The 4,452-nt window shown below is 46.6% G+C and overlaps 2 long non-coding RNA genes across 2 annotated transcripts; both read left to right on the plus strand.

Moving 5' to 3' along the window:
• The first annotated feature begins 1,630 nt into the window (after window positions 1–1,630).
• Window positions 1,631–3,366, plus strand: LOC117010218. Its single transcript, XR_004420590.1, has 3 exons — window positions 1,631–1,670; window positions 1,876–1,936; window positions 3,326–3,366. It is a non-coding gene; the product is annotated as an uncharacterized LOC117010218 (long non-coding RNA).
• A 46-nt stretch (window positions 3,367–3,412) lies between these two features.
• On the plus strand, window positions 3,413–3,821 carry LOC117010271. Its single transcript, XR_004420601.1, has 3 exons — window positions 3,413–3,502; window positions 3,585–3,642; window positions 3,783–3,821. It is a non-coding gene; the product is annotated as an uncharacterized LOC117010271 (long non-coding RNA).
• The last annotated feature ends 631 nt before the right edge of the window (window positions 3,822–4,452 follow it).

Genomic DNA, 4,452 nt, shown 5'->3' on the forward strand with positions numbered 1-4,452 from the left:
TTGGGTCATTTTTGGAAAATTTTTTAATTTTTTGGGTAATTTTGGGTCATTTCTGGGGGATTTTGGGTGATTTTTGTTAAATTTTGGGTCAATTTTGGTGATTTTGGGTCATTTCTGGTTTATTTTGGTGGATTTTGGGTCAATTTGGGTGGTTTTGGCTGATTTTAAAGTTTTAAAATTTTTTTGGGTCATTTTTGGGGATTTCTTTAGTGTTTTTGGTTGATTTTGGGTGGTTTTTGTTTATTTTGGGTCAATTTTGGTGTTTTTTGGTTAATTTCTGCTTTAGTTTGGGGTGGATTTGGGTAATTTTGGGTCATTTTGATTTGGGTCGGTTTGGGTGATTTTAATATTTTGAGTTTTCTGGGTAATTTTTGGTTTATTTTTGGGTCATTTTTGGTTGAGTTTGGTTTATTTTTGGGTGGTTTTGAGTGATTTCTGCTTTATTTTGGGTGGTTTTGGGTCATTTTGGGTCGGTTTGGGTGATTTTAAGGTTTTGTGTTATTCTGGGTCATTTCTGGTTTATTTTGGGGGTGATTTTGGCTGATTTTGGGTGGTTTTTGTTTATTTTCGATCAATTTTGGGTCGGTTTTGGGTGGATTTGGGTAATTTCTGGTTTATTTTGGTTAATTTGGGGACATTTTTTGGGTAATTTTGGTCGGTTTTGGGTCAATTTGGGTGGTTTTTGGGTCATTTCTGCTTTATTTTGGGGTGATTTTGGGTCATTTTGGGTCGTTTTGGGTGGATTTGGGTAATTTTAAGACTTTGAGTGAGGATTTCTGGGTCATTTTTAGTTTGTTTTGGATAATTTTGAGTGGATTTGGGGTGATTTTGGGTGATTCTGGGTGGGTTTTGGTTTATTTTTGGGTGGATTTGGGTCATTTTTGGTTTATTTTGGGTCATTTTGGGTGGGTTTGGGTCATTTTAAGTTTTTCAGTTATTTTGGGTCATTTGTGGTTTATTTTTGGGGTAATTTTGGATGATTTTTGGGTCATTTTGGGTCATTTTAGGTCATTTTGGGTCATTTTTGGTCAGTTTTGCCTCATTTTGGGTCATATTTGGTGGATTTGGGTCATTTCTGGTTTATTTTGGGCTATTTTGGCTGATTTGGGGTAATTTGGGGTGATTTTTGTTTATTTTGGGTCACTTCTGCAATTTTTTGGGTGGTTTTGGGTAGTTTTGGGTTGTTTTAGCTAATTTTGACCAATTTTGATTTATTTTGGGTGATTTTGGGTAATTTCAAGATTTTCAGTTTTTCTGGGTCATTTCTGGTTTATTTTGGGGTAATTTTGGCTGATTCTGGTTTATTTTGGGTCGTTTTGGGTGGATTTCGGTAAATTTGGGTAAATTTGGTTTATTTTCAGTAATTTTTGTTCATTTTGGGTCATTTTCGGGATTTTTTACAATTTTCTACATTTTTTATAATTTTCTCTAATTTTGAAATCCTTTATTAATTTTTTAAAATTTTTTTATTTTTTCCCAATTTTTTTTGTTCTTCCTCCCCTCCCCCCCCAGCTCCCCTCCCCCCCGACTCCGCCCCCGCCCCTCCCCCCGCCCCCCCAGAGCCGATCGGGGGTGGGGGAGGGGCCGGGAGGGGGCGGGGCCGGAGCCGAGACCCCCCCGGGGACCCCCCCAGGGGTGGGGGAGGGGAAGGAGGAGAAGCCGCTGGCCGAGTGAGTGGGGGAGGGGCGGGGTGGGGGAGGGGCGGGGGGAGGGGCGGGGGGTGGGGGAGGGGCCACAAAAAAAAAAAAAAAAAATCCCCTAAAAAATTTCCCGCCAAAATTGGGGATTGTTGTGGGCGTGGCCTCGGCCCCGCCCCGCCCCTCCCCCCCGCGCTGACCCCTCCCCCTCCCCCTCCCCGCCCCTCCCCCACCCCAGGCAGGTGAAACGCTCCACCCTGAACCCCCACGCCAAGGAATTCAGCCCCGGGCGGCCCCTGGTGAGGGGGGAGGGGCGGGGGGAGGGGCCCAGGGTGGGGGAGGGGCTGAAGGGGGTGGGGGAGGGGCCTGGAATTTTTTTTTTGTTTTTTTTATTTTTTTTTTAATTTTTTTAGAATTTTTTTTTTAATAATGGGGGAGGGGCCCAGGGGTGGGGGAGGGACCGAGGTTATTTTTCAATATTTTAATTTTTTGTTTTTAATTTTTTCTTTTTTTTTTTTAATTTTTTTTATAATGGGGGAGGGGCTGAGGGGGTGGGGGAGGGGCCGGGATTTTTTTTTTGTTTTTTTTTAATTTTTTTAAAATTTTCTTTAGAATTTTTTTTTAATAATGGGGAGGGGCCCAGGGGTGGGGGAGGGGCTGAGATTATTTGTCAATATTTTAATTTTGTTTTTAATTTTTTTATTTTTTAAAAATTTTTTTTATAATGGGGGAGGGGCTTAAAGGTGGGGGAGGGCCCAAGGTTATTTTTCCATATTTTAACTTTAAAAATTTTTTCTTTTTTTTTTAAATTTTTTAACACTGGGGGAGGGGCTGAGATGATTTTTTCTTCATTAAAATTTTTAATTTTAATTTTTTAAATTTTTAAAATAATTGGGGAAGGGCCGAGATTATTTTTCCATTTTAAAATTTTTTTTTAAATTTTATTTTTCTTTTCTAAAAAATTTTTATTAGTAGTGGGGGAGGGGCTAAAGGGTGGGGGAGGGGCTGAGATGATTTTTTCTTAATTTAAAATTTTTTATTTTTTAAAATTTTTTTTAAATAATGGAGGAGGGGCTGAGATTATTTTGGTTTTTTTAAATTTTACTTAATTTTATTTTTCCTTCTTTTAGAAATTTTTTTAGTAGTGAGGGAGGGGCTGAAATAATTTTTTCTTAATTAAAATATTTTCTTTTTTAAAAAAAATTTTAAATAATAGGGGAGGGACCCCGATTATTTTTTATTTTGTAAAATTTTTAAAATTTTGTTTTTCGTTTTTTAAAAAAATTTTTTAATAGTGGGGGAGGGGCTGAGGGGTGGGGGAGGGGCCAAAATAATTTTTTCCTTTTTTAAAACATTTTAAAAATTATTTTTATTTTTAATTTTTTTTTTTATAATGGGGGAGGGGCTGAGGTGTGGGGGAGGGGTTGAGATTATTTTTCCTTTTTTAAAATTTTATTTTAAAGTATTTTTTGTATTTCTGTTTTTTAAATTTTTTTAATTTTTCTTATTTTAAAAATTTTATTTTAATAGTGGGGGAGGGGCTGAGGGGGTGGGGGAGGGGTTTATCAACTTGGGGGCGTGGCCACGAATTTTTGGGCACCCCCTCCCCCTCCTCCGCCCCTCCCCCACCCCAATTTTTTATTTTTAATTTTTTTTTTAATTTTTAAAATTTTTTTTCCCCTTCCCAGGCCAAGGCCCCGCCCAGCGCCGCCCCCTCCCCCACCCCCCGCCCCTCCCCCACCCTGGGGGTGCTCCCGGCGGGGGGAGGGGCAGGGGCGGGAGGAGGGGGCGGGGCCGGGGGGGCGGGGCTGTTCCCTGCCCCTCCCCCACCCTACATCTCCTACATCCCCCAGCTGCACGTGCAGGTGAGGGGGGGGAGGGGCGGGATGGGGGAGGGGTGGGGGAGGGGCGGCTCTGACCACTCTGCCCCTCCCCCACCCCCTCCAGGCCCCGCAGATTTTTCCTTTCCCCGTTTCCGGTTCCGGAAAATTCCGGGGGGCCAAAGGTGAGTCCGGGCCCCTCCCCCACCCTGTCCGGGCCCCTCCCCCACCCCCTGAGCCCCTCCCCCACCCCTCAGCCCCTCCCCCACCTCTCAACCCCTCCCTCACCTTTTTAAAAATTTTTAAAAATTTTTTTTATTTCCAGGCTCGCCCCTCCCCCACCACGCCCCCCCCCAGGCCCGACCCCCTCCCCCCCCCCCGGCTCCGCCCCTCCCCCCGCCCCTCCCCCCGCCCCTCCCCCCCTGGTGGCCGCCGCCCCTCCCCCTCCCTTCTCCTCCTTCCTGCCCTACCCCGCCCCTCCCCCTCCCCCTCCCCCACCCCCGCAGGGCTTCGGGGGGGGCGGGGCGGCCGCGCAGGCTCCGCCCCCTCCCCCGCTGGTGCCGCCCCTCCCCCACTACGGACAGCAGGTACCGGAAACGGGGGGGGAGGGGCAGAAATGGGGTGGGGGAGGGGCGGGGATGGGGGAGGGGCTAAAAGTGGAGTGGGGGAGGGGCTTAAATGAGGTGGGGGAGGGGCCTAAAATGAGTGGGGGAGGGGCTTAAAATGAATGGGGGAGGGGCTAAAAATTGGGTGGGGGAGGGGTTTAGAGGGTGGGGGAGGGGCTTTAAAAGGGTGGGGGAGGGGCTGAGAATGGGGGAGGGGTCAGGAGTGGGGGCGGGGCTTGAAACAAATGGGGGAGGAGCTAAAAATAGGGTGGGGGAGGGGCTCCAATGAGTGGGGGAGGGGGTAAATAAATGGGGAAGGGGTGGGGGAGGGGCTCTGCAGCCCTGGCCCCTCCCCCCACCCTCCCCCGCCCCTCCCCCCAGCCCGTGTTC

Source organism: Catharus ustulatus, chromosome 40, assembly GCF_009819885.2.
Source record: "Catharus ustulatus isolate bCatUst1 chromosome 40, bCatUst1.pri.v2, whole genome shotgun sequence".
In the NCBI taxonomy this organism is placed as follows: Eukaryota; Metazoa; Chordata; class Aves; order Passeriformes; family Turdidae; genus Catharus; species Catharus ustulatus.